This window comes from Musca autumnalis, unplaced genomic scaffold (assembly GCF_047663935.1).
Source record: "Musca autumnalis isolate F117 unplaced genomic scaffold, ASM4766393v1 scaffold_4, whole genome shotgun sequence".
NCBI classification, from domain to species: domain Eukaryota; kingdom Metazoa; phylum Arthropoda; class Insecta; order Diptera; family Muscidae; genus Musca; species Musca autumnalis.
The window spans coordinates 13948029-13971963 of NW_027411977.1; the positions used below are offsets into that span (position 1 = coordinate 13948029).

General features: G+C 35.4%; 1 pseudogene; it reads right to left on the reverse strand.

The window, feature by feature from the left end:
• The window catches only part of LOC141401837 (bumetanide-sensitive sodium-(potassium)-chloride cotransporter-like), a 155515-nt pseudogene that overhangs the window by 62702 nt on the left and 68878 nt on the right, over positions 1 to 23935 (reverse strand).

Below are 23935 nucleotides of genomic sequence, written 5' to 3' on the forward strand. Positions count from 1 at the left end.
ATTAAAATATTTAATATAGATGTATGGATTCCCTTAAAGTTTTAGTTACTTTTCAAAAATTCGCAAGAATGGCCACCCAACTTGATCAAAATTCATGAATGTTTAAAATGTTGTGTATCGTTACATAAAACGATTTTAATGTTTTTTTAGTTGATTTTACATGCAATATTGACACAAAGTATATAAATTCAATAGAGAGAGATCACAATATTTTAGATACAATTTTGAAATTTGGAACAGAGTTTGGAACTAATATATTATATTAGTGACGCAATTGCTAAAAAGTCTTTCAAATGAATATTTCCCATATAGGTTTACGTTTTGGTGTATCCCGGAATTTTCAATCAGAGCAGAGAATTATATTAGCAATTCTCTGCGGATATTATAATAAGTCCACATTTTCGGTATATAAAGATTTTCAGTATTTCGAATTGTTAAAATTATCGTCTGTAATATGGATTTAGGGAATCCTTTTGGTGGGAGGACCTCTATGCAGAAAGTGGTCAAAATAGATCCACGTTTGAATATATAAATTGCATTCGCGAATATGTCGAGCAGATATATAAAGTGTTTTAATGTTATGGAGGATATAAACAGTTCGGCCCGAGCATAACGCATTTGCTTCCTCTTTAAAGTACATATCCAGATATAATACACTAACTTAAGTCCCATTTAAAATTGTTGTATTATTAAGTTTTCAGTTGAGATTATTTTTGATTACGAGTACTGATTCTGACAAAAAGATCTATCTCAAAAAATTTTTAATGTTGTTTGTATACCATCAAATAATCAATTGAAACAAATACCTCCAAAAAGAAGAATAACTAGAATACGAGATTAGGCTTGAGTAGACTTATTTCCAATCAAAAATTATCTTTTTACCTTTTTCAAAGTTGAATATTGTAAAAATAATATTTTTTTATTCTTTTTGCCTTATTAATTCAAATAATCTTTTATGTTAGAAAAACAACAAAACATTATATATTAAAATATGTGATAGAGTTCGTGCAAGCCAACTAAAAAATTCAGATTATTACATTAAGAAAAAAGAAAACATTTTTATCAGGAGTCGGGCGATACAAACTACTACTCATAGACTCCGAATCCTACTCACAGTACTGTTTGAGACTACGATACCCATATTGGGGCTTTGCAAAAACATGGTCCAAAAATCTCTCTATAAAAAGCTCGGCAAAATAGGTTAAGTCGAAAAACTCCATCAAATACCGCAATGGTTGTTGTTCCGGCTTATTTCTATTTTAATAGTACTAAAAGATTTTTATGGTCTCGATGACATTAAAATCCTTTGCAAGCACTATGCCCAATGATTGATCACATTTGTAATTTAATAATTTTTAATAATTTTCTCATTGGAGTTAAGACGGATATTTGTCCGTTCAATCTGTATGTTTTCCATAACAAACGCTTTATAGCGCAGCCTTTGGAAGTTATGTGTTTGGATTATAAAGCTAACACGTCGTGATAACATTTTTCTTGTGTGTTTCGACGACGTGGGTTAAAGTCCCAGCCAGTCTCAGCTGGTGTATTATTTAGAAATTTTGCCTGTTAGAGCGAAGATAATATTAATTTTTATAAATTTTCTAGTTGGAGTTGAGCTTGATTATCGAAGATTTTTGCAAGTGATAAAGGATACCCAAAGATTCGAACCCACACAACCACCAAATTATGTGACCTGGTTTCACTGTTCGTTTAGCTTCTCTTCTAATAACTTTTGTTTTGTTGAAAACCAGTAAAAATGTATCTGTCGAGTTTGCCGACAAAGATTTACACATAACCAAATATTTTTCCTAAAAATTGTTTAGTCTGAGACTTTCAGAATTTCGTGGTCTTTTTTGAACAGACAAAAATATCGAAACATTTGTGATATACAACTTCACAATTGTGGGCCTTGCGAATAAATGCTTATGTTGTGCTCAAAAATTTGACTTCGATAAAAATGCAAAAGTTTTGCACTTTTGTGGAGAAGATACCAGAAAGAAGGGACCGATATTGTCAATTTGGAAAGTGGACCTTAATATAAATGCAATATCTAATAACTCAAGCCAGTGCTGATGGACTCAATACGTATGTACATATGGTTCAGATTGTTCTGATTTACAAGATGCATAATTCATTGGAAAAATCAATTAGAAAGAGAAACGTTTAAAGAACAATAATTACAAAATTAAATAAAAATAAAAAATAAAATAAAAAAAACAAAATTTGTATAGAAAAAATAAATTTATAAAAAATATAAACGGAGTTTTGAATATAAGTAACTTTTTCTTGCTTTAAAAAATATTTTGAAATGAATGAATTGGTTTATATTTTGCAAACCAGAATAGACACATATGTCATGTTTATGTTTCATTCAAAAAAGAAACCAGTATTTAATGCTTTATGAATTAGGTTTATACAATGTAAAAATCTGAACATTGGAAACAATTTTTGAACACTATTCATAAATTGAATGAATTTGGTTTTTCTGTGTAGCTCAATTTCAACATGGCGATTTGAAGTGTATAGGCGAGGGGTGTGAAGTAGTCAAACCTCTGTACATGATTTTCTGTGCTTTGTTTGGATATTCGTAGCTTGTTATCCAATACAAAATACTCGCGTTAAACTTTAAACTGAATTGAACAGAATTGAAGAAAAACGTTTCAATTGAAACGTTCTGGTGTGACTATCGACTAAGTAGTCTCCATCTTGGTTTATACACTTTTTAATGCCCTCAAACCAATTGTTGAAGCTCTGTTTCCACTCCGATTGAGACACCTCCAAAACATGGTTTTTGGTCTCTTTTTCAGCATCTTCTGGCCAAGAAAATCGTTGAACACGCCTTTTTTCTTGATATGCGGGAATCAAATGAAGTCATTGGATGCCCAGTCACGACCTTCGTTTTTTAGCGAGTGTTGGATCTTGCCGTGATTATCCACGTCAAAAGTTGGGAAAAATTATCGGACGAAAATGTTTACAAGTAAATTCCATTTTTGCAAAGTTATTTTTTCAAGTCACTGTAAACAACACAATATATGGTCGTATGTCAAACTGTCCTGAGTACGTGTAGACCAAAAACTGTCAAACTTTCCAAAAAATGTTAAATTGCGTCTTGCAACACCACCTGTTGCCTAGGCCAGAAAATTGTCTAGTTCCACCCGTATGATCCAAGGTATGTATATGAAAGAACGTAGAAGTGATAATCAGCAGTGTTTATATTTTTTTTTTTTTTTTTGTTAATTGAGTTTTTAGAATTTAATACGGTCTCAATAAATTTAATAATACGAAATTTTCTACCATTAAATAATTCATTGCCGAATGCTTTATTTATAAATTTTTATTCAGATCTGTTGTATTTTTGAGGATTTTCAATATGTATTTACGTTTTTTCTAAAACATTTTAAGAACATCCCTACTATTTGATATTTTCTTTGTCGTTTTATTTTCAATAACATGATTGTTGTTTTTGTAAAATTGTTAGTTACTGTAATTCATGCATCTACCTTTTATAAATATGCCTTGGTATCGAATCGATCGAATAAACCATAAACCGGTTTGTATTGAAATTTTTGCTCATTAATGAAATGAAAATCCAATTCAATTCACGCGGGTCTTCGTTAGTTCCATTATTAATTAGTACTGAAAAACGAGTAATTCTACTTTGCCGATATCACATTGGATTGTGTTGAGTTGGAAAGCAATGTAATCAGTACTATGTCTGTGTGATGGCTTGTTTGTGTACTTACCTTCATCCTCTTGCAGTTTTACGTTTGTATCCTTTTCAGCAACAACAAAGTCTTTAATTAAAACATTAAAGGACTGTGTCGATAATTCTTGTGGCTTCTTTGTGATGTGCTACACGTGCTGTCATGTGATGCCCGACTGAATATGTTTATCCGATTGGAAAATAAGTGTATGCAACATGACGTTTACATAAATACGTACATACAGATGTACATATGTATCTTGTCGTTATTGAAACTATTAGCCCAATCAGAATAGCAACACAATTCCCACATAGCTGAATTTTGTTGGATAGTTATTTTTTGCCATTAAAAGTAATGTCCTAAAAGGTCCCATTGGCCATATTCGGGGTCAAAGATTATTTCTGGGGGTTTATGGTTATATTCGGATTTCATACAAAAACGAGTTTTTAAGTGGTTAAGTAAATGTTGTATCTACAAGAATGGCCGCCAAAAACATTTCGAGCTCCCCTTCTTAAAATATCACTGGTCACATTACACGTATGCAGAAAAAAGTCACGTATCTGAGAGAAGGTAAAAAAGTTTAGGTGAAGCCAAGGTTGGACAAAGCTCAAAAATGTGTCAATGACCCCTAATTGAAAATTTGGTAAATGAAGAACAAGTAAACAAGAGTTAAGTTTGTCCGATAAGCTGCAATAGGAGGGAGGTTTGAACTCCGTGGACCACATTCACACGATAGTTGTTTATGACATCTGCGACTTTATAAATGCAATTCAAACCTGCTTGATATGTTTGCTGATCTAGAGGTTTTCTCGTTGAATATCTCTCTAGATCATGAAGATCCCTCCTGACATGCCTGGGTGGGGGAGTGGTTCGGATGATTGTCACTTTAACACCCAAGCGAGTACTGCAACAAGAGCATGCCATTGTATTGCCTTACTGGTTGAATATTCGTATCCTAATGCAGATGACCCATTTATAACATGAGGAGGCATTCTGTTGCAGTTTTCAAGGCAGGGTTCTGACAGGTTTTAAGTTTGTACCATAGCGTTGCACTCATCTTCGCCGACCACACTGGCGCCGCATATTTATATGTGGTCAAAAAGGTTTCTTTGTCTGCACTTTGTTCTGCCGACTAGACTAGGACTTTAGATCCGGTTGGAATTCTGTTGCCAACGACCTGGCCATTCAACTTTGTGCTCATCTCCGCAGTCCATGTAGTGAACAGAGTGGCGAATATTTGCATATGTATTTCTTGCCAGGAAAAACAAATAGAACTTCAGGCTTTCACAAATAACACCAGAGAAGTTACCCGACGACATGATCGTACAATCATCCGCATACGTAAAAATCTCAAATAGTCTGGCAAGAAAGGTGGAGTTCCCACCTTGGGAAACTCCCTGTTTCACTCTATGGAGCTTCGATTTCATCCCAGCAAAAAGTTTGCCTCCAAAGAGGCAGTTAAATGATATGTACAAGAGATCTGGAAGTGCATCAAATTATGCATTTTCACTCATGATTTTAACAAGAGCGTGACTATTGAAAGATGCACTCCATTGCACTGCATTTTAAATGACCGTTTGGCACTGCATTTTAACTGATGTTAACGGATGTTGTTAAACTGTGACAAGTGGATGTGATTCTTTGGATTGCATCCAAATGCAGTTAAAATGTGAGGAATGGAGTGCCTTTTTCACGACTCCATTTGAACTGCATCTAAACATGCCGTGAAAGAACTAGTCCACATTGCACTACTTCCAATTTATTTTGCTGGGGTGTTCCTGAATTCCAGGTACGACTGGCGTCCACACAGTTATATAATTATCCAAAGCTTGACCGGATGTCCTGAAACAACGTGGAGTGGAGAAACGTGAAGTCGAAGCCCCGAGGGGTGAAACAGGGATTTATCCAAAGTTTCAAACACGACCGGATGGTAGACCGCTCAGTACCTTCAAACAGCGTGGAGTGCTTGTCAGTATCAACTTCTTTTAATAATTCGAACATCGTTATGACTTATGTGGCAGAACAAAATGTCCTATCGCACGGCTTGCTTGGGTTGGGTTCTCGGCTAATATGTGTGGAGATGGCGCGCAGCGTTGATCTGCAACTGGATAGCTATTTCCGATGTTGGGGAGGAGTAATACCTCAGGAATTTTTGCTAAGGACAACAAGAGTAAAATAGGTTTGTACGACTCACACTTGCTGGCATCCTTGCCTGGCTTCGGTAGCGGGACCTCCAAATTTTAAAGACTTGGATCATAATGTGAGTGGCTAGCGACAGGTTAATTACCTTCGTATGATAGTCAAACCCGGTTTATCCAGCTGTTTCAGTATTACCATAGAGATTGGATGGTTAGCCTTTCTAATTGTATTTACAGCATCAACCATTTTATGGTGGTGGTGGTGGTTCCACTTCGGCAGGTAGAGATCTAATGCGAAATAGTACACTTCTCTTCGTCCAGTTACTACCGAATCAGTCAGCGTAACGTCGCCAAACGAGAATAAGGACATATCTTCCTTCATTCCAAGGTTCGAAAGTAGCATATTTGTTGCCTACAATCCACTAATTGGGTATTAATGTGGTGTCTCTTTAGATGGTCTAGCCAGTTGTTCCGCTTGTGCTCAGCGACCAACCTATTAAGCTCCAAAGTGAGCAACCTAATTTTGGGGTCACTAGGGTTGGTTCGGCGATTCGACCAGCAGCAATGTAGCAAGCGCCTGCAGTTGGGATGATGTCCCAAGACATACTTTCTGCTATCCCAACATCAGAAGGACCATGATTAGTTCTATTAAGCGGTGGTTGGTGAACTCTCTGAAACCAGTTCAATTAGCTTTCCCATGATTGATGAAAGTGTGGCATTCAAAGGTGATAAAGTCGGGCTGTATACTGATGCAGATGATTATAGGGAGATGGTCTGTTCCAAGAGAAACGACGGTTTGTCAGGTGAAGCCATTCCCCAGCGAGCCAAATGTCGGATATCCGACACATCTAAACACTTTCGGAAGCAAAATCGTTCAGATTTCGTTCCGATTTCTATACGATTTTTCATAGGAAAATTTGTTCAGATTTGGTTTCGATTCCGGAGAAAATGTCGGAAGTATATTTGTCTTCGAATATACCAATGCTTTTCTTCCGATTTCGGTACGAATTCCGAGCGAAATGTCGGAAACAAATTTCCCTTCGCACCGCAACCATATTTTGTATGTATAATTTTAGTTTGTTTTCGAAAAATAATGTGGTTGGTTTCGGAAGGTACCTCAGATTTTCATGCGTCATTATTCCGAAATGGTTCAGAAAGAAGATTCGAAGAAAAAATTGCCCTTCCGAATTTCCCAAGGATTTTCTTCAGAAATCGATCCGATTCCGCTCCGACATTTCGTTCCGAAATTATGTCAACAACTTTATAAAACTTTCGTTAAGATATCGGTACGATTTCAGATCTGACATCGGATGTAGCGTCCGAATTTCGTGCCGATTTCGTTACGATGTCGGTACGATCGGTTTGCTGGGTGGTCAGACCAGGTAACATGATGGTTATGTTTTGCGAACTGTGACACTCTCCGCTAATTCTGATAGGGGCGTCCTCATTGACTGTGAAAAACGTAGAGCTATCAATCTGCTCATTTCTCTTCGTTTCCGAGGACCGAATGCCACAACTCATGATGAGCCTTGAAACGCGTGCTAATGTTGGGCCTTTAACCCCGGAGTACAGCTATTAAACGGCGAGGTGTAAACGGTACGCAACTTTATCTCAGCAGTTCCTCACCTGACTGCTACCCGCCATACATACCATGCACGGGTCGTTAGTGCCAGGCTTAAGCGAGATAGGCGTGTATTGAAGAGACTTGTGAAACAGGAAAGTTAGGCCCCCACCTCCGCTTCTGGTGTAATCCTTGATCAGTACGTTGTAATCACCACAACGCTGTAAGCTGCTGTTTTTCTCCACTAGGATTAGAACATGAACTACTAATGTCAAGTGCTGCGTGTGCTGTTGTGGCGAAAGCGGAGGAGTCTCGTATTCTGACTCAATACGGGATGTGTTCTCGCAACATACAAAAACATAGGCCCTGTCGTAGCCCGTCATATGGACGGGTCTAAAGCAACCCCTGAGATGCACTCACTTCCGACATCTGTAGCATCGCATCTAAGTTTGAATGTGGTGGATGCTAATGTGACACACCGAGCATATACAAATTGTTCCTGTGGTTTCCTCGGTCCAGGCACAACCATATGTATACTAAGGTGACTGCCGCTGGCCGGAACGCTGATACAGTTTGTTTCGGGGTCCACCGATGTCGAAGAACCCGCAGCCGTGAGTTTGAAACGGAATATGTAGTTTCCTTTGCTGTCCAACAATTTAGTTTTAGAAGCTTTTTGGCCACGGGGAAAGTTAAATATCAATTTAAACTTAGTTCGGTCCGAAAATGTAGCTAACAACTTCGAACTACCGGTACCGTTACATTGAGGCTATAGTAAAAGGTGGACCGATATAGCTCATCTTTGGACTTGAGTAATTTTCGTTGGAAGAATGTATTTTATACAGACTTCTTGGAGACATAGTTTAGATATTTTACGAAAACTTCCTTGGATAGTTCAACACCACCGGGACCTTTGTAGTGAGCAGCTGGATCATCATGTTTTGTCTTCGATTTACGCAAAGAATTTGTCTGCAAATGAAAGAAATTAACTTATTGCGCCTTTTTTATTTGCGCACTTCAACAAAAAATGTTTTTGTCTTCTTTCTACTTACCAAAAGAGGAGCTGTTTTGGGATGAGCTGGATCTGGCAATCCAGACATTTCTTAGTTTTGGGCATCAGCGACAAATGACAAATCACTAGTACTGGAGGCTATAGTGTTAAGAGGAAAGACAAAACAACAACAAAATAATAAAGTTTAGTAAACAAATTAATTTGTATCGATGTTAATGACATATTAAAAGTCAAAGGTCATGCAATTAATATGTGCTCACTCTTGGTTTGTTTTGCCTCAAATCAAGGAGACAGTTTTTTCAATCAAAAAAACATTAAAAGGACAAAGACATACATCAATACGAACTAACTTTTCCAATAAAAGTAATCGCACTCTAATCTTAACACAATTAAGAAGCTCACGTAGCCAAGGGTCAAATACAAGTTTTATCTCTTTCACAGCCGGCTGGACAGCCCGGATTCAATCTTTGATAATAATTTATTGCCACTATGGGACATTCAACTGGTATACCATGTCTAAGAACATCATAAAGTGAAAGTTCAATATATTTATTAAGAATTCTTAAAGTTGACCACCTAACCAGATTTTTGGTTGAGCAAAACAAGTAATTTTTTAACAAAATCTTATATTTTAAAAGTTATTTTGAAAATATTCAAGATAAAGTTAAACCGCAACTGTTTGGTCAATAGACACGTTTAACCAGGACATTCAACTTTAAACTTAGCCTTTGTTGTGTGCATCAGCAACTGTTTGTAAACTTTAAGAGACAATAGCGAAAGACCATTGTTGTAAGTTTATTTTAAGTTAACGTTTCTCCTTGAGCTAACTCAGTATATGAGTAAATATTTCTGACTGTTTCAAACATGTAAAATTTATCCCACAACTGGTGTCTTACCATGCTCGACCACCTTTCGTACTAAGCATTGATATGAAGAATGTTCCATATAACTGACCTAAAAAAGTAGCACAACATAAGTAAGAGTGCTCACAAGTGCTACTTGTGCTCAGTGATGCCAGACTTGCCGATTTATCGGCATGTTGACGATTTTTAGACCAAAAAAGCACAAATGACGATTTGACGATTTCTACCACTAAAATGCCGATTTCTTGTTATGGCAACTTTTTCACATAAAATGTGAAATATTGTAATTGTGTGAATATTGTAATTGGTAGCACTGATCTTTGAAAGACAACTATACATAAATCTATCACCTTATTATAATAAGGTACGTTGATATACATATAACCGGATTTAATAAAGCCACTGGATTTTAAATGTCAATTTCATTTTGTATACGTCAAATAAATCCTCATAAAAAAGGTTAACCAGAAAAACCCTGTGATATAAAGAAGCTATTAATTAACCTCTTAAAGCTATATTTGTATGAGTTTTGTTTAAAGAGTAACACCCAGTCGTGCAGATCAAAAAACATATTTTTTCAAGATTTTTTATTCCAAGAAAAGTACCAGACTTTTATAACAGATATTTTTTCACGAGGAAAAGCACATTTTGATCTACCTTGTGTCATTTCTTGTTGAAAAATATCGCATAGTTTTATAGCAAATGGCCATCTACGAGAGACTGTTTTTAAAAAAGCGTCTTGCGGTGTCCGCTATATCTTGTAAACGAATGGACGGATCATCATATGTTTATATTGGCTTATTAAGAACCTAAAAATATTGTCTTTAGACGAGGGAATTTAAAAAATATTAATTGAAAAAAATGGTGGACTTTAAAAAATTTAATTTTGTTAAAAAATTGGTTAGTTTTTTTGGCCAAAAAACGTTCAAAATTTAAAAAATCTCTTTTTTAAAAAAAAAGATTTTTATGTACTTAATAATATACATTCCAGTAGTGGAATTCTGTAATTCAATTTTTGATTTACCGATCGGTAAAATTAAAACGCAATATTATGAATGAAAAGTATCAATAAAAATTGACAACACTGTTGATATCGGTAGAACTTACACTTTGCAACAAAATGGAGCTCAAAGTCTGGGGGGTGGAAAATTCCTATTGGAGATGAAAGCCCTTGGTGAGTATATACAGAACCCCGAAAGACAGATTCGCCGTGAGTCGATCTTTCGCGATATGGCGTGATGAAGTTTTTGCTAGAGACCCTGTAAGCCATCAGGAATTAGCGTTATATCTTTGTTCACTGTTGCTTTAGCTTATTTTTGATATGACATGTCTTCAGTCAAATCGAATGAGGATTATTTTCGTAGAGCACTTCGACCTTCTAACTCGCTTCCTTCAATGTCCTTTCGTCCTTTATTTTAAGAGCCGCTATAAAAGTACCACAAGATGACGTTTTTCAACTTCGAAATGTTCTGCAAAAATGTCGGCCAGAAAATTTTAGGTACGGCTCTCCTTGACAACAAATCGATTATGTCGAGTTTTCGTGGTCATTTTGTGCATTTACCCTGTTTTTGTTCAGAAAAAGACTATATTTTGTTTTTTGTATATTCGTTACAGAACATACAAAAACACAAAACACAGTTTTTTTCTGAGCAAACAGGGGTAAATGCACAAAACGACCACGAAAACGCGACAACATCGATTTGTTGTCAATGAGAGCCGTACCTAAAATTTTCTGGCCGACATTTTTTCTGAACATTTCGAAGTTGAAAAACGTCATCTTGTGGTACTTTTATAGCGGCTCTTAAAATAAAGGACGAAAAGGACATTGAAGGAAGCGAGTTAGAAGGTCGAAGTGCTCTACGAACATAATCCTCATTCGATTTAACTGAAGACATGTCATATCAAAAATAAGCTAAAGCAACAGTGGACAAAGATATAACGCTAATTCCTGATGGCTTACAGGGTCTCTAGCAAAAACTTCATCACGCCATATCGCGAAAGATCGACTCACGGCGAATCTGTCTTTCGGGGTTCTGTATATACTCACCAAGGGCTTTCATTTCCAATAGGAATTTTCCACCCCCCAGACTTTGAGCTCCATTTTGTTGCACAGTGTAAGTTCTACCGATATCAACAGTGTTGTCAATTTTTATTGATACTTTTCATTCATAATATTGCGTTTTAATTTTACCGATCGGTAAATCAAAAATTGAATTACAGAATTCCACTACTGGAATGTATATTATTAAGTACATAAAAATCTTCTTTTTAAAAAAGAGATTTTTTAAATTTTGAACGTTTTTTGGACTCACGGCGAATCTGTACTTCGGGATTCTGTATATACTCACCAAGGGCTTTCATCTCCAATAGGAATTTTCCACCCCCCAAAATTTCGGTTCACAGTGTTATCGACAGCTTTATTTTGGTTCGAAAATTTTCGTTTATTACCAAAATTATAAGCTTTTTATTTTACCGATTTTTGTCGGTAATTCGAAAAATGAGTTACAGAATTCCACTACAGGGCTGGGGCTGGATTCTTGTTCTATGAAAATTTTAAATGAAAAATATTTTCTTTATATTTTTTTTCATTTGACACATAGACAAATAAAAGAATAGACAAAGAAATCCTCTCACTCAATGAGAATTGAGTCAGTTTACGAGATACTCAATTTTTAAAATGGCAAGTACTATACATTTTTAAACTATTTTTGATGATAAAATACAATATGTGGGTAGTATTTGGTCGGATCTACACCCTCATATAAAAAATCAAAAAAAATCTTGCAATTTACCCAAAAATAAAATGCAATTGAGAGAACACACAGCCTATTGGTTGTAAGAGCGACCCCTACAAAAAAACAAGCACACTACAATTTCTCTGTCTATTCTTTTATTTGTCTACTAGCAAAATGCCCGCTACTTCGTATGCGGAAAGGATATAAAAAACAAATAAACAATATATAATATGAAAATGGCAAACACTGACAATTTTGTTGCATTACTGCCAATTTTAATCAATATTTTTTTTATTTTAGTATTGTACCCTTTAGTTAGGTTTTCAAAAAGATCAGCCGTATCTCACCCTTACACATTAACAGCGAGATCAACGTTGCACACCAATACTCACCCTAACTACAAAATTTTCAAAATTTCCTCAATTCTACACTCCAACAGTAATCTTAACTCCTAATTCCAACTCTATTTGTTTACTAAAATCCATTTGTTTACTAATTGTACCAAATTTAGTGCTTTCCGTACCCATAACTACGAATTTCCAAAACTACCTCAATTCTACAGTCCAGCAGTAATCTTAATTCCAAATTTAAGGATTCCAGCTTTATCCGTTCACCCAAATCCAAATTTAGTACTGCTCGTACTCATAAATACGAAATTCCAAAACCAGTTCCTTATTTCAACTCCACTTCCCAACCTTGATTCCCATACCAAATTTGAACATTGTAGCTATATCCGTTCAAAATATAAAATTAGTACCAAATTTAGTAACTTTTAGTACTTTTAATACACTTATCGGTCGAATTTCCAAAAACCCTTTGGTACATCTCTATAACTCTCCATCAGTGACCCCTCGTTCAGAATTCTAGCTCTTCGCGTTTGCCTAATACAATGGATACCATTTTTAGTACCTTTTAGTACTTTTCGTGCCTTTCTAGGACGAATTTACAAAAACCCATTTACACAAAAACAAATTATACCAAATTCAGTACCATTTAGTACTTTTCATAGTAATTATTTCCAAAGTCACAGTGGCTCTAAGAACAAATTGTAGAATTCCACAACCACATATATCAGCCCTACACTGACATTAATACCAAATAATAACAGTAATATTAACTTAAATATTTTATCCGTTCGTCCAATAACAAATTTAACCAAACTAAGTACCATTAAAAACTCTTCGTACCCGTAAGTACGATTTTCCAAAACTACCTCAATCCCTCACTTGAACAGTATCCGTAATTCCATATAACAGGATTCCAGCGCTATCCGCGCACTCATCTCCAAATTGTACCATTTAGTACCATTTGGTACATTTCGTACCCATAAGTACGAATTTAAAAAACTACCTCCATTTCAATCCTACACTCTAACAGTAGTCTGACCAAATTCCAGGATTCCAGCTCTATCCGTTCCCCCAAATCCAAATTGTACCAAAGGTAGTACCACTTAGTACTTTTCGTACCCATAACTACGAATTACCAAAACTACCTCAGTCCTACAACAACAGTAATCCTAATTTCAAATTTCAGGACTCAAGCGCTATCCGCTACCCGAATCCAAATTGTACCACATTTAGTACCATTTAGGACTTTTCATATCCATATGTACGAATTTCCAAAACTACCATAGTCATAAACTCCAACGGTAATATCAATTCCAAATTTCAGGGTTCCAGCTCTATCCGTACACCCAAATCCAAATTGTACTAAATGTAGTACCGTTTAGTACTTTTCGTACACTCATAGCTTCCAAAAACCCTTTGGTACATCTGTCTTACTCTTCATCAGTGACCCTCAGTCCAAATATGAGGAATCAAGCTCTATCCGTTTACCCAAATCCAAACTGTACTAAATTTAGTACCATTTAGTACTTTACCAGTAATGTCAATTCCAAATTTCGAGATTCCAGCTTTATCCGTTCACCCAAATCCCCATTGTACAAAATTTAGTACCATTTAGTACTTTTCATACACAAAAGTACGAATTTCCAAAACTTCCCCAATCCTACAATCCAACAGCAATCTCAATTCCAAATGTCAGGACCCCAGCTCTGTCCGTTCACCCAAATTCCTATTGTACCAAATTTAGTACCTTTTCGTACACACAAGTACGAATTTCCAAAACCACCCTCATATCTCAATCGTACACTTCAACAGTAATCTTAATTCCAAATTTCAGGTTTCCAGCTCTATACGTTCACCCAAATCCAAATTGTACTAAATTTAGTACCATTTAGTACTTTTCGTACCCATAAGTACGAATTTTCAAAACTACCTCTATCCTACACTCCACCAGTAATCTCAATTCCAAATTTCAAGATTCCAGCTCTATCCGTTCACCCAAATCCCCATTGTACCAAATTTAGTACCATTTAGTACTTTTCATACACATAAGTAAGAATTTCCAAAACTTCCCCAATCCTACACTCCACCAGTAATCTCAATTCTAAATTTCAGGATTCCAGTTCTATCCGTTCACCCCAATCCCTATTGTACCAAATTTAGTACAATTTAGTACTTTTCGTACGCATAAGTACGAATTTCCAAACCAACCCTCATATCTCAACCCTCCACTTCAACAGTAATCTTAATTCCAAATTTCAGGTTTCCAGCTCTATACGTTCACCCAAATCCAAATTGTACTAAATTTGGTACCATTTAGTACTTTTCGTACACATGAGTACGAATTTCCCAAACCATTCTCTTGTATAAACATTACTTCCCAACCGTGATTTCCATACAAAATTCCAATATTCTAGCTATATCCGTTCAAAATATACAATTGGTACTAAATTTGTTAACTTTTAGTACTTAACGTACACTTATAGGTCGAAATTCCAAAAACCCGTTAGTACATCTTTCTAACTCTCCATCAGTGACCCTCATTCCAAATTTCAGAATTCTAGCTCTTCCCGTTTGCCTAAAACAAAGGGTACCATATTTAGAACCTTCTAGTACTTTTCGTACCTTTCTAGTTCGAATTTCCAAAAAACCAGCCTTATCTCACCCCTACACACCAACAGCAACCCACAGTCAAAATTTCAGCTTTCTAGCTTCAGCGGTTTCGTCTGGGCGATGATATGTCAGTCAGTCACTCACTCACTCACTCACTCATCACTAAGCTCTTTTATATATATAGATGATTTGACATTTATTTCTTTTATAACATTTTTCATTTCACATTTTCATATAAACAGAATTGATCTTAAGAAGTGGTAAGTGAGGGAGGTGGTGTTGTACTCAATATACCCACAAAAATATATAATAATCGGTACAGTCCTTCTAAAGTGAACACCGTTTTTATAACAGTGTTTCGTAGGTGGTCATTTATCACAAAACTGTTTTGTTTTATGAATTGTTTTAACTTATACACATGGAGGAAAAAATGGCCTCTCTAACATATGTTCTAAACATATTTTGCAGCAAACATACATATATTTGTTTGCAATCAGTCCCAAACATAACATATGTTGGGGTCCTGCAGACAAATATATGTTTCGGTGCAAACAAATTATATGTTTGGGTGCAAACAAATACAAACGCAAAAGCCACAAAAAAACAAACACATGCTCCAGCGGGCGCTTACTGAGAGCAAGGGAGCGTAAATTCCAATGTAAAACACATTGAAATGTATGCTCACTTGCTCTCAGTAAGCGCTCACTGGCTATCTCTAACATATTCACACATTTATAAATGGTGGTGGTTTATTGAAAGACATACTAATACCCAATACAAAAGTAACAACAGACACATAGGTACATAAAAAATTCAAAAGAAAAAACAAGTAAAAAAGTATCAGTCGGCTTTGCCGACAGAGATATACCCTCAGCCTGTGTATATTGAAACAATTTTTTCCCAAAATACGTATGTATTTAGGGCGTTTAAAAAATTTTGGGCGTTTGAACCGACAAAACTGTTGATTAGGATTAAAGATCAAAAGTTTTGCGGAGGAGATACTAAAAGGAATGGATCGACATTGACCGTTATGGAAGTGGATCTCCAGCCACAACATATGGTGCCATAGGGGGATTTTACACCCTTCGGGCTGTTTTCTCAAGAAGTATGGACTTACCCCTGAAACAACTTTTACCATCGTAATTGAGGCAGCGAATGTAAGTTGCTTCAAAAAAAATCAATGTGATGCAATAGCAGGTCTTAAAGTGAACTTATTCAAAATTTTGTGTGGGAGGTACGGGATGGGGTGGGCAAATATAGTCTATATTCGAACCTGATCTATATCTCGTAGATATTATGAGAATGTGTAAAGTATGGACCAAATCGGTCACTCCCATCAGGAGTTATCGTGCGCACAATTTTTCAGAATATTTTTTAACTTTTGTGGGGTAGGTACCTGAAGGAGTCGACCGATATGGCTTATCTACGAACTTAAACTAAGTTTGGAAACAATATTACGAAGGCCAAATTTTGGCCGGAATCTGCATTTTCGTTCGAGAATTATCTTGCGCTTCCACCCATAAGGGTTTGTTTTTCAACTTTCTGGCTAATTTTTCAGGAAGTATGGACTTGCCCCTGAGGAAACTTGTACCTTCATATAGGGGACAGTGAATACAATATGTTACAACAAAAACCAAGGCGATTCGAGAGCAGGTCCTAAACTGAACATTTCCAAAATTTTGTGTGGGAGGTACTCGAAGGAGTTTACCGATTGAGTCCATATTGGAACCTCATCTAAGTCTGGTAGAAATTTCATAATGTGCAAAGTATGGACCAAATCGGTTACTCCATTCAAGAGTTATCGTACGCTCAAATTTTCCGAACATTTTCGAACTTTTGTGGGGGAGGTACCGGAAGGAGTGGACCGATATAATCCATCTTTGAACTTGAACTAAGTTTGAACAAAATATTACGAAAGCCAAATTTTGGACCGAGTCGGCAGATCCGTTCGAAAGTTATCTTGCGCTCCAACCACTACACACGGTGTCATAGGGTTTTTTGTAACTTTCAGGCTATTTTCTCAGGAACTATGGACTTGCCCCTAATGAAACTTACAGCGTCTTATAGAGGACGGCAAATGCAACTTGCGTAAACAAAAACCAAAGCTATTTGAGACCAGGTCCTAAACTGAACTTTTCCGAAATTTTGTGTGGGAGGTACCCGAAGGAGTGGACCGATTGAGTCCATATTGGAACCTCATCTATGTTTGGTAGAAACTACACGATGTGCAAAGTATGGACCAAATCGGTTATTCCCTACAAGAGTTATCGTGCGCACAAGTTTTGCGACAATTTTTGAATATTTGTGGGGGAGGTACCTGAAGGAGTGGACCTATATGGCCCATCTTCGAACTTAAATCGAACCTGGACAAAATATTTCGATACCCAAAATTTGAACCGAATCGATTGATCCGTTCGAGAGTTATCGTGCGCACCAGCCAGCCAGACAGACCGACAGACAGACGGACGGACATTGCTAGATCTACTCAAAATTGTCTGAAACGGATATCGTACAAACATACTTGGGGTCTAAAACCATTATTTCGATGAGGCACATTTTTGGTCGTATCAAAGTGTAAATACCCTCTAAAGCCTAAAGGCTGAGGGTATAAATATATAGAAACATCTCCTTAGTTGTGAAATAAAACACCTTTTCCTTAAAGTTGAAAAAAGCTGAAATTTCCCGCTGATGGGAAATCGGCAGCTGGAGTCAAATAATTATATAATGTAATAAATAGGTACATACATATTGTAGTATAGTGTATTACTCTCTAAGATATCTCTCACTCAATTATTTGTTCATTAGCTTATTACTAGACATCGGATTTTGCATATTTGCATATTTTTTAATAATAAAGATACGAAGATTCTGATTGGACCAAAATTCGTTTCAAAGAAATCCAAAATTAATGGCAGGGTCATATTTTGTATTTATTTTGCATATTTTGCATATGCACAAATATGCAAAATATGCAAACAGTTTTTGGCCGAAAATCGTCATAAAAGTCGTAAAATTGACAATTAAAGTTGGGAAAAATCATCAAAGTGTCCTAAATTAAAACTACTGGCCGTTTAACGTCGCTTTAGCAGATTAGAGCAGATTTTAGCAGATTATTATGCTATTGAGACCCCTTTCCACAGTGTGGATATAAAAATATGGTTATATGTATATTGTAATACCATTTTTTTTATTATAACCTATTAAAAAATATATAATGTGTTAAATTGTCAAATATTTTATTTCAAAATCAATATTTTCTTTGTCTTAATTTGTTGCATTAGTCTGGGTTTAACTCAAAGGAAAAACATCGATGTCGGATTTTTTTATGCGGCAGATTTTAAGATTGTTAAAGTTTGAGCACAATTGGAATATGTTTGACGACTTCAGCTGCCCATATCTATGAAAAGGTTAAAACTATTTGCCCGTGTTATGCATTAAATTAAATGCCATAATATTCTTAATATTTCTTGCCGAACAACAAAATACGTAAGTAGTACTGAATTCAAGATAATAAAGCCAATGTCCCGAAAACGCCTTAGGGTGAAAATGGAGTCTATTGTGAAAAAAAAAAAAAACTTTGTACAGCCTTTTATTTAGCTTGCTTTGGTGTCTGTTTAGTTCAAATCTAGTAACTTATTTTCCACACAGTTGTAGTTGACCAATCGAACTAAAACTTTGCACAATTTTCAGATTTGGATAAAAATACATGAATATGAAACCAAAACCAATATGGGTCCATTTTTTCTTAGAGCCCCCATATAGCGGTACCACCCGATTTAAAGTGTTTTAAGGATTCTGTTTAAATTTTTAGGCCGAATTGGCTATAACTTGGCATGTGAGGTTTCCAATGGTACAGAAACTTCCTCACTGAAAATTTTGGACTCAGGTCAAGGTTTTGGTATAGCCCCTATATAACGGTACAACACGATTTCAAGTATTTAAAGTTTTTATCTACATTTTCGGCCTAAATTGGCTATAATTTTGTTATGAGGTTCCCAGTGGTCAAAAAAATTAAATGCTGAAAAGTTAAAAATAAAAAATAGTTAAAAAGATAAGTTACAGTGTTTTATTTTAAATGCACTTAAAACTAGAAAATAATTTTTAATGATTAAATCTCTCAAATAAAAAGCTTGCATTTGAATTAAAAATTGTGGCAATATTAAACGGCAAGCGTTTTATTTGAGAGAATCCATCATTAAAAATTATTTTTTAGTTTTATGTGCTTTTATAAATAAAACATTGCAACTTAAGTTTTTTAATTATTTTTTATTTCTTCCCATATTATCAATTTTTGGGAATGAAAACAAATGTCTTTTACATTTTGTTCATATTTACATTTATTTAAGGGACTGACATAATGTGATTTTGGCCACATCTGGGTAAGGATTAAAGATTGGTGAAGAGCTCGACTCCTTGCTCTGCTATGTCGTTCACAACTTTCAAGTTGTTTAACATCCTTTACCCTTCCTGGTAATTGATGTTCTGCGGTCAAGTTGCAGGATCTTTTTCAAGAAATTCGGAGTTAATGCTTAATCTCTTGAACAACAAGTAAGTATACCCTGTAATTACGCCTGATAGACTTTTTCTGGAACTTTCGGCAGCTGTTCTTTTGTTAGTTTGGTTTTATCCATCTTCTTCTGCTAGCTTTGTTAAGATTTTTGTCGCATTTGGCTCTTTACGGTGGTTTGAACCGCCCAGAGAGAGATTTTCATAACTTCGAGGCTCCAGTAGCACGTGTTAACTTATTCCAATGGTGCTAAATTGGCAATCTTAATCTTAAATCTATCTAAAATCTAATCTAGGTAAACAGTTTAGGCGACACTCCCGCCTAAAAACATCGATTTCTTCCCTTTGAGTTAAAACCACCATAAAGCTACAAATTAAGACAAAGTAAATATTGAATTTACATAAAATGATTGATATTTTATCAAATATTATATTTTTGAATAGTTTAACAATAAAAAATAGTATTACAATACCTTATATTCTACAACACACAGTCGTAAGAGGTATCAATAACATAATAATCTGCTAAAAAATAAATGGCCAACAGTCTTAATTCAGGACACTTTAAAGTTTTTTTGATGATTTTTTCCAAATTTAATTGTAAATTTTACGACTTTTATGACGATTTTCGCCCAAAAACTGTTTGCATATTTTGCATATTTTTTGCATATTTTTTGGCATATTTTTTGCATATTTTTTGCATATATTTTGCATATTTTTTGCATATTTTTTGCATATTTTTGATATGACCCCAAATATCGAAAAATTGACCCTTAAAACGCCTAGATCCAAAATTTGAGTCCAATCGGATGAGAAATAAAAAAACATGCAAAAATCCGATGTCTACTTATTACTCTCTAGATTATCTTTCACTCACTCATTATGCTGTTTGCTCTCGTACTCATGGCATAGGCATTGTGGCCTGCTGACAACGTAACGAAAACAGACTCGGACAGTTAAATACAATCTACAGACAACATCAGATATAGATGCAGAAAATAAAGAATAAAATGAAAAGAAACTGCTGCGTTAAGAAGACACAAAAAACTGATTAATTCAATCACTTTACCGTCTTTAATCAACGATTGTATTTAGATAACTGAAGAACAAAAAAACAACATAATTAATACCTTTTTTTCGTTTCCTCTTCGCTTGCTAAGTTGGTTAACAACAACAAAGCACGAAACACACGTGGTTGACGGCAAACACAACACCAAAGCTTCTGCGTCTCCTCCCAGCAAACCAAAATCGGAAGAAACATCAGAGTTCGGACCGAATTCGGTCCGAAAGTCGGATAAAACGTCCGAGTTCGGATCCGAATTCGGTCCGAACTCTGACCGAAAGTCATATGGCGTGGTTGACGTGTTCTCTGACCGAAATTCGGATGAAAATCGGATGTATTAGCCGACTTTCGGACCGAATTCGGTCCGAACTCTGATGAACTATCGGATAAATTTCTGATTTATTTACCGACTTTCGGACAGATATCGGTCCGAATTCGGAAGTAAAATCTTATAAATTCGAAAGTGTTTGCGAAGTCAGATGAACTATCGTATGAAATTCTGATTTGTTTACAATCATTATTATTAAAAGATGTTGAAAATAAACATTTAGTTCATGAAATATCCCAATCCGATGAAAGTTTATCTACTATAAACATATTAAAGGTTTTAATATCATATTTTGCTGTGTTAAATGGAAAAACAAACTGTGGAGAAAAATAAATTCGTCAACACGATCTGTGAAATATGTAAAACAATTGTTATTAGTATACATATGAAAAAATACATGTCTTCACATGCAAAAAATTTTGATACACATAAAAGTGTTAAGAAACTTAACTTTGGCCATGTACAAATATAAAACATATGACTTTCCACGGAATAGTGTTGAAGTTTGACGAAGAAAATCTTTACTTTCATTAAGTTCATAAAAATAAAGAAATATGTATGCAACCGGTCACTATGAATAACATTTAAGCACTATCATTCATCAGCACGCATAACAAAAATAAACCAAATTTGTTCTCCGATACAGAAATTAAAACCCGAGCACTCAATTTTTCGTTTGTACTGCATCAACGCCGCACATCAACAATTACACATTTACAATGTGCGAGCGAAACATGTACAATTCTTTTCTCTCTGCTTATTTACACTTAGTTTTGCCAAAGAAGCACAAGGGAAAATAGAAAAATTCCCTTCAGAGAGGGAGAGAGAGAACGGGAAAAAGTTCGTCAGAGTAGTCGGACAGAGTTCGGACCGAAGTCGGTCAGACGCGTCGGAAAAAACTTCCGACTTTGAGCAGACGCGTCGGACGTCCGACATTGTGTTTGCTGGGCTATTACACTATACACAGAGCTCTTTCTTATTACTCTCTTTGACAAAAATCTTCTCTCCACCCATAAAAAATATGTTCTAACTAAAAAAATATGTTGGTACCCAAACAAATAAAATTGAGGTATGTTACAAAATGTTGCAACCATATATTTGTTTGGACACAAACAAATTATATTTGGAACCAGACCCAAACAAATAATTGTTTGGATCCAAACATATTTCTAACATATATTTTTCTGCGTGTAGTAATAATTGGAACTGAAATACAAGTTATTGTATTTGCCGATTTTTTTGGCGATTTGAAATACTATTTTGCCGATTTGACGATTTTGGGTCCCGAAAATTAACGATTTTCGACCAAACTTATCTGGCATCAGTGCCTGTGCTATCGACGCTACAAACGCTAATAACTACCATGATGCACATTCTGAAGTTCGTGCATTTTCAAGTTTTCAAAAGTAACCTTTTACTTGCCCAAAACTGTGCAATCAAAACGTCTATTGTCTATTTGTAATGAAATGTAAATATGTGTTCTGCTGGATTGAAGGAGTACTGTTTGCAAAAGCAAGAAACAATTTTGAAACAATTTTAATCAAAACCGTAAACCGTGGAAAGAAATTAAAAACAAAACACCGTTAACTATGAACGTAGACTGCAAATATAGTAAACATTAGGTTTACCACCAAAAATATAACGGCAGTAACATGTGGGGCATATTGTACTTATTGTAGACCTCTATATTTTAGTCGATTTGGTGACTGTAGCTATTTCTAAGATATTTAGATATTATATTTGAAAGCAGGATCTCTTTCAACCCATCTGTATTTGTGTACCTATCCTAACCGGTTTCTTTAAAGGCAAGGTCACATTAGGCAAATATTTGATCAAAATTTTTTTTCTCATATCTGCCCAAACAAGTGTGATGTTGTTTGCCGTGGAATAATACATACTGGTCACATTGTGACAAAGACATATTTGACACTTTTATGGAAAAAATTGCCGCAATTCAATACTTGTTATACCCTACATAACAATGTGGAAAGGGTATTATAAGTTTGTTTTTCGAAAAATTCATGTAACCAAAATTCAAATCTCGACGAGATAAAGCGATTTTGAGATATGTTTTCGTCCGTCCATTAAAAATTGTACGCACGCTACAGGCCGCAATTATGGACCACTCTTCACGAAATTTTGTATGGAGGGTGGGTTCAGACCAGAATAGACCCCTATAGTTTTTGGCGATGATCGTGAAATATGTAGGGGGTGAAATGGACCAAAACCGACATTTTTATACAATTTTGTAGCGGCGCTGGTAGTCTGATCGGCGGGAAATTGTAAGTACGGTTAAGGTTTACGATAAAGAATATGCTTGCAATTGTAGATAATGGTTAGATAATATTTAGAGGTTTGAATGGACCAAAACTTTTGTGTGAAAATTGGTAAAATTTTTAGTATAATGACTATATCTTTATTGTTGGAACACATGTTCCACCAACGTAAGTTATATTTGAAAGTTGAACTCTTGACCTTTCCATTGATTCAAATTATGTTGATGTACGTGGTTAGATAACAGAAGTACAGCCTATTTTATACAGGGATCACACAGTTTTAATTGTGTAGTTTAATAATAATCACGCTAGATATCGCAGTAAGAGTTTTGGTCAAGGGGTATGCCAATCGTCTGGGATAATAATAGGATAGTAGTTATCGGATGAAATTAACTCAAATTTTTGTGGGAAAAATATTCAAATTTAGTTCTTGTTCCATATTTTGAATTCTTGGGGGCATATTCCGACAAATTAGGAACGCGAAACTTGAAAACTAACTCGATCTATCCGTTGCATATTGTAGCAATATATCGGTTAAATAACAGAACTGCTATTGTCGAACATATAAGTGGGCTACTTTTGGTTTGTTTGCATATAACTACATTTACCGCATGCTAGAAAATGTGGCTGGTGCAATCAAATTTTCAAGTTCGTAATATTTTTCTCGATATTAGTTTAAGTTCGAAAATGGGCCATATGGACCACTCCTTCTTCCCACGCAAAAGTTCACAAATTTTCTGTAAAATGGTGCGAACAATAACTCTTGAAGGGAGCAATCGACTTTGTCCCAACTTT